At 41.4% G+C, this 13,792-nt stretch overlaps 1 protein-coding gene and 1 pseudogene across 2 annotated transcripts in view; one reads left to right on the top strand and one right to left on the bottom strand.

The window, feature by feature from the left end:
* The window catches only part of SLC9A9 (solute carrier family 9 member A9), a 582,632-nt gene that overhangs the window by 218,735 nt on the left and 350,105 nt on the right, over window positions 1-13,792 (top strand). The window lies entirely within an intron of this gene.
* LOC103782949 (ubiquitin domain-containing protein 2-like) lies at window positions 262-1,392 on the bottom strand (annotated as a pseudogene).

Here is a 13,792-nt window from a genome sequence, read left to right as displayed (position 1 = left end):
TAATTGGAGAAGTAAATGTTCACCTCCACCCAAGCTCATTCATTACCAGCTTCCAACTATTTGTTTTAGCTCTTTGTATTTTATTAATTATTTGTGTTGGTCTCATTCACAGATGAAATTTTTCACTTGTAATTCCTCAGAACTAAATCCATTCATAGGGAATTCAGAGCAGTGCAAAGAAATTTCACACCATCCAGTAGGAAATGACAGCAACAATGAAAAGGAGCGGGAGGGGCCTGGGGATCAGCCAATGGGACCAATTCAGTTCTCAACTGGTGTTGGGTTTTGAAAAGGTTGCCTCACTCTAACCTGTACAGCACAGTCCTTTGGGATCTTTGGCTCTTCCAATTTCATTTTGTTAGTGAGAGGTCTGCCAGAAAAGAACCACCGCTGACTACATAGTTCCACTCCTTCTGCTGCGAGTCACCGCCTCTGCATGTGGCATACTGTGTCTGTGCTGCACACCAAAAGTTTGAGGGCTTTGCCTGTGGCAAGACACAAACAGAGCTGACATTCATAACTAGAATTGGGTGGTGGCTGAGGAATATTCAGAGTCTCTATGTTCTTTTTCTCTGTCGTGGTGATTGCTGCTGCCAAACAATAGATTGGAAGCTGATATCTATTCCCCAGTTCATCATAGCACTCTGTAAGTGCACCATGTATAATGTTACATTTGCACTATCAATGACTACTTGTGCAAGTTCACAGTAACTTCTCTCAAAAACACGTGCAATAGCCTTCAAGAAATCCCAAATCTCCTTACGGCTTTGAAAAGCTAGTGCAGTCGGCTGGGCGTGGTGGCTCATGCTTGTAATCCTAGCACTTTGGGAGGCCGAGGCAAGCAGAACACAAGGTCAGGAGTTCAAGACCAGCCTGGTCAATATAGTGAAACCCAATCGCTGCTAAAAATACAAAAATTAGCCGGGCATGGTGGTGCACGCCTGTAGTCCCAGCTACTTGGGAGACTGAGGCAGGAGAATCATTTGAACCCAGGAGGCAGAGGTTGTGGTGAGACGATATCATGCCACTGCACTCCAGCCTGGTGACAGAGTGAGACACTGTCTCAAAAAAAAAAAAAAGGAGCTAGTGCAGTCTCCCAAAATTCAACCCTCTTGCTGCCCGGTTGTCTATCTGTCATGGGATAGTAAGTTTTCCTTTTTTGTTTCTCCTATTTCTTTTTTTAAAATTATTATTATATTAAGTTTTAGGGTACATGTGCACCACATCCAGGTTAGTTACATATGTATACATATGCCATGTTGGTGTGCTGTACCCAGTAACTCGTCATTTAACATTAGGTATATCTCCAAATGCTATCCCTCCCCCATCCCCCCACCCCACAACAAGCCCTGGTGTGTGATGTTCCCCTTCCTGTGTCCATGTGTTCTCATGGTTCAATTCCCACCTATGAGTGAGAACATGCGGTGTTTGGTTTTTTGTCCTTGCGATAGTTTGCTGAGAATGATGGTTTCCAGCTTCATCCATGTCCCTACAAAGGATATGAACTCATCTTTTTTATGGCTGCATAATATTCCATGGTGTATATGTGCCACATTTTCTTAATCCAGTCTATCATTGTTGGACATTTGGGTTGGTTCCAAGTCTTTGTGACTGTGAATAGTGCTGCAATAAACATACGTGTGCATGTGTCTTTATAGCAGCATGATTTATAATCCTTTGGGTGTATACCCAGTAATGGGATTGCAGGGTCAAATTGTATTTCTAGTTCTAGATCCCTGAGGAATCGCCACACTGAATTCCACAATGGTTGAACTAGTTTACAGTCCCACCAACAGCATAAAAGTGTTCCTATTTCTCCACATCCTCTCCAGCACCTGTTGTTTCCTGACTTTTTAATGATCGCCATTCCAACTGGTGTGAGATGGTATCTCATTGTGGTTTTGATTTGCATTTCTCTGATGGCCAGTGATGATGAGCATTTTTTCCTGTGTGTTTTGGCTGCATAAATGTCTTCTTTTGAGAAGTGTCTGTTCATATCCTTCGCCCACATTTTGATGGGGTTGGTTGTTTTTTTCTTGTAAATTTGTTTGAGTTCATTGTAGATTCTGGATATTAGCCCTTTGTCAGATGAGTAGATTGGAAAAATTTTCTCCCATTCTGTAGGTTGCCTGTTCACTCTGATGGTAGTTTCTTTTGCTGTGCAGAAGCTCTTTAGTTTAATTAGATCCCATTTGTCAATTTTGGCTTTTGTTGCCATTGCTTTTAGTGTTTTAGACATGAAGTCTTTGCCCATGCCTATGTCCTGAATCGTATTGCCTAGGTTTTCTTCTAGGGTTTTTATGGTTTTAGGTCTAACATTTAAGTCTTCAATCCATCTTGAATTAATTTTTGTATAAAGTATAAGGAAGGGATCCAGTTTCAGCTTTCTACATATGGCTAGCCAGTTTTCCCAGCACCTTTTATTAAATAGGGAATCTTTTCCCCATTGTTTGTTTTTGTCAGGTTTGTCAAAGATCAGATGGTTATAGATATGTGGCATTATTTCTGAGGGCTCTATTCTGTTCCATTGGTCTATATCTCTGTTTCGGTACCAGTACCATGCTGTTTTGGTTACTGTAGCCTTGTAGTATAGTTTGAAGTCAGGTAGCATGATGCCTCCAGCTTTGTTCTTTTGGCTTAGGATTGACTTGGCAATGCGGGCTCTTTTTTGGCTCCATATGAACTTTAAAGTAGTTTTTTCCAATTCTGTGAAGAAAGTCATTGGTAGCTTGATGGGGATGGCATTGAATCTATAAATTGCCTTGGGCATTATGGCCATTTTCACAATATTGGTTCTTCCTACACATGAGCATGGAATGTTCTTCCATTTGTTTGTGTCTTCTTTTATTTCATTGAGCAGTGGTTTGTAGTTCTCCTTGAAGAGGTCCTTCACATCCCTTGTAAGTTGGATTCCTACATATTTTATTCTCTTTGAAGCAATTGTGAATGGGAGTTCACTCATGATTTGGCTCTCTGTTTGTCTGCTATTGGTGTATAAGAACGCTTGTAATTTTTGCACATTGATTTTGTATCCTGAGACTTTGCTGAAGTTGCTTATCAGCTTAAGGAGATTTTGGGCTGAGACGATGGGGTTTTCTAGATATACAATCATGTCATCTGCAAACAGGGACAATTTGATTTCCTCTTCCTAATTGAATACCCTTTATTTCCTTCTCCTGCCTGATTGCCCTGGCCAGAACTTCCAACACTCTTGAATAGGAGTGGTAAGAGAGGGCATCCCTGTCTTGTGTCAGTTTTCAGAGGGAATACTTCCAGTTTTTGCCGATTCAGTATGATATTGGCTGTGGGTTTGTCATAGATAGCTCTTATTATTTTGAGATATGTCCCATCAATACCTGATTTATTGAGAGTTTTTAGCATGAGGGGTTGTTGAATTTTGTCAAAGGCCTTTTCTGCACCTATTGAGATAATCATATGGTTTTTGTCATTGGTTTTGTTTATATGCTGGATTATGTTTATCGATTTGCATATGTTGAACCAGTCTTGCATCCCAGGGATGAAGCCCACTTGATCATGGTGAATAAGCTTTTTGATGTGCTGCTGGATTCAGTTGGCCAGTATTTTCTTGAGGATTTTTGCACTGATATTCATCGGGGATATTGGTCTAAAATTCTCTTTTTTTGTTGTGTCTCTGCCAGGCTTTGGTATCAGGGTGATGCTGGCCTCATAAAATGAGTTAGGGAGGATTCCCTCTTTTCCTGTTGATTGGAATCATTTCAGAAGGAATGGTACCAGCTCCTCCTTGTACCTCTGGTAGAATTTGGCTGTGAATCCATCTGGTCCTGGACTTTTTTTGGTTGGTGAGCTATTAATTATTGCCTCAATTTCAGAGCCTCTTATTGGTCTATTCAGAGATTCAACTTCTTCCTGGTTTAGTCTTGGGAGGGTGTATGTGTCCAGGAATTTATCCATTTCTTCTAGATTTTCTAGTTTATTTGCATAGAGGTGTTTATAGTATTCTCTGATGGTAGTTTATATTTCTGTGGGATCAGTGGTGATATCCCCTTTATCATTTTTTATTGTGTCTATTTGATTCTTCTCTCTTTTCTTCTTTATTAGTCTTGCTAGCAGTCTGTCAATTTTGTTGATCTTTTCAAAAAACTAGCTCCTGGATTCATTGATTTTTTGAAGGGTTTTTTGTGTCTCTATTTCCTTCAGTTCTGCTCTGATCTTAGCTATTTCTTGCCTTCTGCTAGCTTTTGAATGTATTTGCTCTTGCTTCTCTAGTTCTTTTAATTGTGATGTTAGGGTGTCAATTTTAGATCTTTCCTGCTTTCTCTTGTGGGCATTTAGTGCTATAAATTTCCCTCTACACACTGCTTTGAACATGTCCCAGAGATTCTGGTATGTTGTGTCTTTGTTCTCGTTGGTTTCAAAGAACATCTTTATTTCTGCCTTCATTTCATTACATACCCAGTAGTCATTCAGGAGCAGGTTGTTCAGTTTGCATGTAGTTGAGCGGTTTTGAGTGAGTTTCTTAATCCTGAGTTCTAGTTTGATTGCACTGTGGTCTGAAAGACATTTTATTATAATTTCTGTTCTTCTACATTTGCTGAGGAGTGCTTTACTTCCAACTATGTGGTCAATTTTGGAATAAGTGCTGTGTAGTGCTGAGAAGAATGTATATTCTGTTGATTTGGGGTGGAGAATTCTGTAGATGTCTATTAGGTCCTCTTGGTGCAGAGCTGAGTTCAATTCCTGGATATCCTTGTTAATTTTCTGTCTCCTTGATCTGTCTGACGTTGACAGTGGGGTGTTCAAGTCTCCCATTATTATTGTGTGGGAGTCTAAGTCTCTTTGTAGGTCTCTAAGGACTTGCTTTATGAATCTGGGTGCTCCTATATTGGGTGCACATATATTTAGGATAGTTAGCTCTTCTTGTTGAATTGATCTCTTTACCAGTATGTAATGGCCTTCTTTGTCTCTTTTGATCTTTGTTGGTTTAAAGTCTGTTTTATCAGAGACTAGGATTTCAACACCTGCCTTTTTTTGTTTTCCATTTGCTTGGTAAATCTTCCTCCATCCCTTTATTTTGAGCCTATGTGTGTCTCTGTATGTGAGATGGGTTTCCTGAATACAGCACATTGATGGGTCTTGACTCTTTATCAAATTTGCCAGTCTGTGTCTTTAAATTGGAGCATTTAGCCCATTTACATTTAAGGTTAATATTGTTATGTGTGAATTTGATCCTGTCATTGTGATGTTAGCTGGTTATTTTGCTTGTTAGTTGATGCAGTTTCTTCCTAGCCTCGATGGTCTTTACAATTTGGCACGTTTTTGCAGTGGCTGGTACCGGTTGTTCCTTTCCATGTTTAGTGCTTCTTTCAGGAGCTCTTTTAGGGCAGGCCTGGTGGTGACAAAATCTCTCAGCATTTTCTTGTCTGTAAAGTATTTTATTTCTCCTTCACTTATGAAGCTTAGTTTGGCTGGATATGAAATTCTGGGTTGAAAATTCTTTTCCTTAACAATGTTGAATATAACAATATTGAATATTTTCCCACTCTCTTCTGGCTTGTAGAGTTTCTGCCGAGAGATAAGCTGTTAGTCTGATGGGCTTCCCTTTGTGGGTAACCCGACCTTTCTCTCTGGCTGCCCTTAACATTTTTTCCTTCATTTCAACTTTGGTGAATCTGACAATTATGTGTCTTGGAGTTACTCTTCTCGAGGAGTATCTTTGTGGCGTTCTCTGTATTTCCTGAATCTGAATGTTGGCCTGCCTTGCTAGATTGGGGAAGTTCTCCTGGATAATATCCTGCAGAGTGTTTTCCAACTTGGTTCCATTCTCCCCATCACTTTCAGGTACACCAGTCAGACGTAGATTTGGTCTTTTCACATAGTCCCATATTTCTCGGAGGCTTTGTTCATTTCTTTTTATTCTTTTTTCTCTAAACTTCTCTTCTCATTTCATTTCATTCATTTGATCTTCCATCACTGATCCCCTTTCTTCCAGTTGATTGAATCGGCTACTGAGGCTTGTTCATTCATCATGTAGTTCTCATGCCTTGGTTTTCAGCTCCATCAGGTCCTTTAAGCACTTCTCTGCATTGGTTATTCTAGTTAGCCATTTGTCTAATTTTTTTTCAAGGTTTTTAACTTTTTTGCCATGGGTTCGAACTTTCTCCTTTAGCTCAGGGTAGTTTGATCGTCTGAAGCCTTCTTCTCTCAACTCGTCAAAGTCATTCTCCGTCCAGCTTTGTTCCATTGCTGGTGAGGAGCTGAGTTCCTTTGGAGGAGGAGAGGCACTCTGATTTTTAGACTTTCCAGTTTTTCTGCTCTGTTTTTTCCCCATCTTTGTGGTTTTCTCTACCTTTGGTCTTTGATGATGGTGACATACAGATGGGTTTTTGGTGTGGATGTCCTTTCTGTTTGTTAGTTTTCCTTCTAACAGTCAGGACCCTCAGCTGCAGGTCTGTTGGAGTTTGCTGGAGGTCCACTCCAGACCCTGTTTGCCTGGGTATCAGCAGCGGAGGCTGCAGAACAGCGGATATTGGTAAACAGCAAATGTTGCTGCCTGATTGTTCCTCTGGAAGTTTTGTCTCAGAGGAGTACCCAGCCATGTGAGGTGTCAGTCTGCCCCTACTGGGGGGTGCCTCCCAGTTAGGCTATTCGGGGGTCAGGGACCCACTTGAGGAGGCAGTCCGTCCGTTCTCAGATCTCCAGCTGCATGCTGGGAGAACCACTACTCTCTTCAAAGCTGTCAGACAGGGACATTTAAGTCTGCAGAGGATTCTGCTGCCTTTTGTTTGGCAATGCCCTGCCCCCAGAGGTGGAGTCTACAGAGGCAGGCAGGCATACTTGAGCTGCGGTGGGCTCCACCCAGTTCAAGTTTCTGGGCCACTTTGTTTACCTACTCAAGCCTTGGCAATGGTGGGCGCCCCTCCCCCAGCCTCGCTGTCACCTTGCAGTTTGATCTCAGACTGCTGTGCAACAATGAGCGAGGCTCCGTGGGCATAGGACCCTCTGAGCCATGCGCAGGATATAATCTCCTGGCGTGCCGTTTGCTAAGACCATTGGAAAAGCGCAGTATGAGGGTGGGAGTGACCCGATTTTCCAGGTGCCATCTGTCACCCCTTTCTTCGACTAGGAAAGGGAATTCCCTGACCCCTTGTACTTCCTGGGTGAGGCAATGCCTCGCCCTGATTCAGCTCACACTTGGTGCGCTGCACCCACTGTCCTGCACCCACTTTCTGACACTCTCCAGTGAGATGAACCCAGTACCTCAGTTGGAAATGCAGAAATCACCCATCTTCTGCATCACTCACGCTGGGAGCTGTAGACTGGAGCAGTTCCTATTCGGCCATCTTGGCTCCACCCCCTTGTTTCTCCTTTTTCAAAGGCTGGTTACCACCTAGAGCAACTCAGGTGCCCTCTGAGTTCTTGCTGAGTCTGCCTGAGGAGTTGTTCTGGATGCCCACACCCACGTGGGCTCCCTGGTGCTTGTCCACCACCTCTGGGCGCTTGTCTGAGCTCACCACCACAGGTCTCTGTACAGGTGCACTACTCCTCTCACTCAACACAGCCCAGCCCCCTGCTGATTTTTAAATTTTAACACTTATTGAGTGTTTACTATGTATTAGTACTGATAAGTGATTTACATATCCCAGCTCATTTAATAATCCCAACAACTATGCTATACTTACTTCTTATCCTATTAATAGATGAGAAAACTGAGGTTCAGGGAGGTTAAACTACTTGCCAAAACCCCTCAGCTAGAAAGTGGAGGAGTTTAGGATGGATCAGATATATGGTATATTTTGAAGTGAGGTAAATGAATTACATGTCAAATGAAATAGATCAAAAAAGTCTTTTAAAGGTAGGATTCTCCCTGCAAATGAACAAAAGGACTATAGCATCACTCATGGAGGCAGGGGCTACCAGAAGAAGGATTCTCTCAGCCTCTCACTTCTCTTCTGTGGCTAAGATACAGCTGTGATAAGGGGTTTAGTGGGAAGGTATTAGGTGACCCAAAGACACCCAGGTTGAAGCTCCACCTCTGCCACTTCCTAATGTTCCTGGACAAGTTTCTTACCCTATTTGACCTTCAACAAAATACAGGTGCAACTTTGTGAAAACTTAATGCGATGGGCTCTTTGTAAACTGTAAAACATGATGAAAATGGTATTTATTGCTTGGCCTCTTCTGTTGGTGGGACCAGAAGTTGCTGAGATACCGAGAAAGAAAAGGGTATGCTTAGAAGTGCTTCAACTTGGTCCTTTCTTAAACTGCTGTCCATGTGGGTGGTCCTCTGGATTCAGCTGGAAAAGAGTGGAGATTAATGAGAGCTAGTTTATCCTCTTACCCAAAGCTATTGTCCTGGTAAAATGAGGATTTATTTGCCTTTCCTCGGGATTGACACAGCATGATACCATGAGATGAATTTTTATCTAGGGCAATGCAAAACATTGTATACATGCATTACACAAAATAAAAGCTTCTGTAAAGATTTTAATATTTGACTGCTATGCATGGAAAATGTGTCTGCATTATGTATACAATGTAAATTTTTGCAAATTTGAAAATCCCATTTTCATCAGACAAGCATAATGGCTCCGATTTGCTTTGAGTAAGCTTCCTTTTTTCTAAGTATTAGTTAGTGTTTGGAAATGCTTTTTCTTTCTTTATTCTCCCTTACACAAACAAAATTACTCTGCTTAGAGCATTTATGGCAAGTTCTCTCAAAAACTGAACACTGTCTGGGATTTTGCTTGAGAAACTATATAATCTTTATAGTGGCAGCATCTTCTGTGTTTTCTTTTTAACCTCCTTGATTTTCCTCTTGTCTTTCAGTTACTCCTTGTGGACATTCTTCAACATCTCTCTACAATATCAATAAAATACAGGGCTTAGAAAATTACCTCAGCAGCTCTTCTGAATGAGTTAGATAGAGGTGTGTAGGTTTCTAAAGAACAATTCTTTCTCTTCTGTAAAATTATTTTCACTGTTATGATAAGCTTGATTGTGGAAGCTATCCCAATTTTCAAAATGCAGGGTTTCATGGTTCTGCAGTCCCTTTGATGTGATGCTCCATGGAAACTGCCAATTCTCTCTTCAGAAGAATGGTCTAAACCCTCTGATTCTTTCACTAGGCCAAGTAGATAGGAAATTCTGTCTGCTTGCTTTATTTCTTCTTCAAATAAATAGCTATTTTGATATTATTTCTGTGTTCACAGATGAAAGTGGCATTTCAGTTTTGTAAGGTGATACTTCTTACTGTTAGATGAGAATATCTTTGAAGGCTCATCAGGATCTTTTCATCAGGCAAGAAATGTCTCCCCTGTAGTGTATCCAAGGAGGCTGAGAAGAATGGTCATTCTCCTGTCATCGTGCCAGGTTGGTCCTAAGGCCACCTCTCTCTCACCATCAGGAACCTTTTGTCTTCTAGACAGAATTAGGAAAGAGTGGGAAGTGGCAAATGAACTTTGTACTGTCTTTGAGCCCCTGTGGGGTGTCTGTGGTTTTCTACAGTTACCAGACTTTCCAAATCTGGAATGAACATTGGGCCCTGAGACTCCTGACAAAGCCCCTTCTCCCTTCAGCTACCCTAATATTCTACTCCTATTGTGGAAGGCTCTGACCATTGGCATCAAATACTTTTCTTTACACTCTCTTCCAAAGACCCTCTCTATACTCCTCCAACTTCTGATCTCCAAAGCTCCCAATGTATTTAATAAAACTCTCTTGACACAAGTTCAATCAGTTGGCCACATAAAGTAGGCCTTATGCATTGTTGACTTTAGGACTCTGTTGAGAATTCCCTAAGAGGGCTCAGGAAATGGTCTATATTAATGCTTTTCCTCCCACGGTTCCAGCACTCCAAGATCTCCTACTTGTATCTCAGTCTCAGCTGTGTTCTTGGCTGTCATGCAAATATTCCTAGGATCCATTTTCTCTTTACCTTCACTCTGATACCACTTAATGATCTCCCTCAATCCTTTCTGGACTTATTCAAAAGCCTCTTAAGTGATCCCATTGCCTCTGGACTCTCTCTCCTTTAGTCCATTCTTTATGTTGCTATCAGTCTTGTTCTCTAAAAGACCAGTCTTGTCAGGCCAGAGGCCAGTGGCTGCCTGGTGTCTCAGGATCAGGTTGAAAGTTCTTAACAAATAATTCCTAGCCCTTCATTGAATCACTACCACCTTTATCTCCAGCCTCTTCAGGAATTTGTAAACTTAGATTCCTACAGGGCTAAGGTAGATAGATAAGTGAAGTAGGCTGGGAGAGAGTGGGAAGGACAATGGGAAAATGGAGAGCCCATTCCCCACCTTAAGGCAACTGCTGCTTTTTATCTCTAATTCTTGCCATGCTGAAAAGTAGGTCCAAAAGGGACAGATCTGATTTTTCAAAAGAAGTTAAAAATCTGGATTTTCTATGTGAATTCTCCTAATTTTAAAATGTTAAATGTATTTTCTTTTAAACTAATAAATGAAAAGACAATGAGCAGACTAAATAAAGCATAGCAATCAGATGAAGCCCACGGGCCACCAGTGTGCAATCTGCCCCCTGCCTCCATCTATTCTAATCCAGGGTTCAGTCAATGTTTTCGTGTAAATGGCTAGATGGTAAATATTTTAGGCTTTATGGGCCATAGGGTCTTGATGGCAATTACTTGACACTAGTTGTAGTGCAAAAGCAGCCATATGCACTAGGTCAATAAATGGGCATGGCTGGTGTTCCAATAAAACTTTATTTATAAAAACAGAATGGATTAGGCTGACTATAGTTTGCTGACTCTTGCCTAATCAAAGTAAGATATCTGATACTTCTCTAGAGACTCCACGTGATGATAGATTCTATCCCTTTACCCGAAATGGCATTTCCTCCTTTATTCACCTGGCTCATTCCCTAGGCATCCATCATCAAGACTGAATGCAAAACACCTGTCTTGGAAAACATGCCTGACTCTTTCTAAAGCCCAGCTGTGTTAGGTGCCCTCTTGGCTCCCATTTCATCCTGAGCATTCTTCTTATCACACTGTGCTTTCTCTTTTGTTTTATTTCTTGGTTTCTCTGACTGGAGCATGATCATCTCTCAGGCAGGCACTTATCTAGTATCTAATTTATTGAGCAAAAATGAGCAATTGATAAAAGATACACATAAAATTTAGACATCTAATTTAACAATGTCAAACAAGGAGATCTCTTCTTTATCCATATTTATGAGAGGTTTCTAAGGTGTCACTAAACATCCTTGGGAGAAGCCAGGAGGAGTTGTTAGCCTCCTAGGCCAGGATTTAGGGAAAGTGAGGTCTGTGCTGGGCTCTGCCAATGACCAGCACTTGGCTGAATCAACTCTGTCACTTTCTAGACCTCGATTATTTATGTCCATAAGTCAGCTCTGCATCATGATCCCTAAGCGTCCCTTCTATTCCCAAAATTCTCTGGGAAATTTTCTCGACATTTTAAGCAGCATAGACTGTATATAGGTTAACCCTTTTTAATGCCATAATCCAGTGATAACCTCAAAGATTATTGAGGACATATGGAACTATTTGCCTCTTCATTCACTGTCCCCAAGTCATTTGTTTTGAGGAATTTTCTGGGGATGTTTTTGGTGTTTGGGGATGTTTTTAAAAAGCTTTCTCCTCCTTCAATTTCAGTCATAAATTTTTGTACTTCTAGTAGTCTCCCAACTCTTTCTAATTCACTGTTTCTAATGTTTTACATTATAAAATCAGGTAACCAAACTTCTCTAAACTTCTTAGAATTGTGCAGATGGTAAAAGTGAATGAAAGCAGAATATTGTACTGTAAAGAATATGAAATTTAGGCCCGGGGCAGTGGCTCATGCCTATAATCCCAGCACTTTGGGAGGCCGAGGCGGGCGGATCACAAAGTCAGGAGGTCGAGACCATCCTGGCTAACATAGTGAAACCCCGTCTCTATGAAAAATACCAAAAAAAATTAGCTGGGCGTGGTGGTGGGCGCCTGTAGTCCCAGCTACTTGGGAGGCTGAGGCAGGAGAATGGCATGAACCCGGGAGGCAGAGCTTGCAGTGAGCCGAGATTGTGCCACTGCACTCCAGGCTGGGCAACAGAGCGAGAATCTGTCACAAAAAAAAAAAAAAGAAATTTAAAGTTATAAATTTCAGATGAAGACTCAATTTTTCCTTCTGTTATTTACACTGTGCAGCCTTGGAGAAGGTGCCTAATCTCCCTGAGCACCTATTTTCCTCATCTATAAAATGAGGATAATCATATATACCTCCTGCAGTTGTTTTGAAAGTCAATGATGATAAATTTGTTTATAATACTTAATAACAAAACGCATCAAATGATACTTGCTACATTTATTTTGCTATTATTATTGACTCTGAGTTATTGTCACATTCAGGCCTCTTGAGTGGTCCTAGTTAACCAGGTTGCAGGGGGATGCTTTTCCTCTTCCATCCAATTCCAGTGATGAGTCTTAGACACAGTCTGATGTTCAAGCAGTTTGTTTCGCCAGCGCTCTTATAAGACAGAGAGGAGGAGCAAGTGGCATAAGGGCATGGGCAAGATACCGTCTGGGCCAAATGATTGCTGCCTGATGGAGAGGGTCTCCATCTGTGGACCATTCTTAGAGTTTGGAAGATTTCTGTTCTTATACCTGTATTCAATCTCGGTCAGTTACCAGGTGATTCATTCATAAAGTGAGTTTGAAATATTCTTGGAAGGATAGGCTTTGTTGTAAGGCTCATGAAACTTGCATTGAGCCAATAATAATGTTTCATCTGCTTTCTTAACCATAGGCCTGGTGGTGACTGTCAGTGCCTGTGGTGTGGCCAGTGCACTTGGGATTATCATTCTAAATTCACAGGCCTCTGGGTCTGCTAGGTTTAGTAACGAGACTCTGAGGCAAGTTGGCTGACTTGTATATGTTGTTCATGGGCTGCTGCCAGCAGCACCAAGCAGGCATCATTGTGGGTAGCACACCCCTGGAGAAGCCATGCTGTCTCCCTGTCCCACCCCCAGTGTCCATAAGGGCCTATACCAAGGACCCCGTTTCTTCTTACTTGCAAGAGGACCAGTGTGCTCTGAAGGACTCTGAAGAACTCTGAACATGACAGTTATCACCTGTCATAATTTCAATACATGGACTTAAGCTTTCATAACCTTTTCTTAAATTTCAAATTTCTGGGCTCATGGCTATCTTTTGAAAAGCTTAGTCAGATAATATCTCAGAAAACACCAAGTACTCCACCTGATACATAAAAGGTTACCATAAATGTGGAATCTGAATTGTTCATTCTATTCCCCATCATGGGAGTGGAAAGTTTCTGATTTCCTAACTGTGGTTTATATCTCTCTCACACTAATAGAGAGATAAAAAACCTTATATCATCTTGGATCCCTATTGAATACCATGAGAGTAAAGACATGATCCAATTATAGCACATTCAGAGGGCAATTTCTCCTCTTTTTATTAGGCAGTCAGTAAGATGTACTCTATTGTCTGTTGGAGAACTATGAATTAAAGTGCCTGGAATCTGAAGAGAGCACTGTACAGCCTATTTTCCCCCAAGCCGGACATATCCTTGAATATGCTTTGTGGCTCAGTATGAAAGAGAGGCAGAAATGGTTGCAAGCCTGATCAAATCAAGGCACTGATCAAAGGACTAAATATACAGCTTGCCAAATGATGCATAGCAAGGGTGAGAGGGAGAAAAAGGATCAAAAATTGATACAGGCATAGCAAAAATGAGTACATAGCCTTGTGTAGAGAGCTAACCAGAAGCAGGAACATGAAATTGAGCCTAGGAAATGCTAGAAATACCTGTCTTAACCCTCAGAGATG

The sequence above is a fragment of the Pan paniscus genome, chromosome 2 (genome assembly GCF_029289425.2).
Source record: "Pan paniscus chromosome 2, NHGRI_mPanPan1-v2.0_pri, whole genome shotgun sequence".
NCBI classification, from domain to species: Eukaryota; Metazoa; Chordata; class Mammalia; order Primates; family Hominidae; genus Pan; species Pan paniscus.
This window is presented reverse-complemented; position numbering and strand designations above follow the sequence as displayed.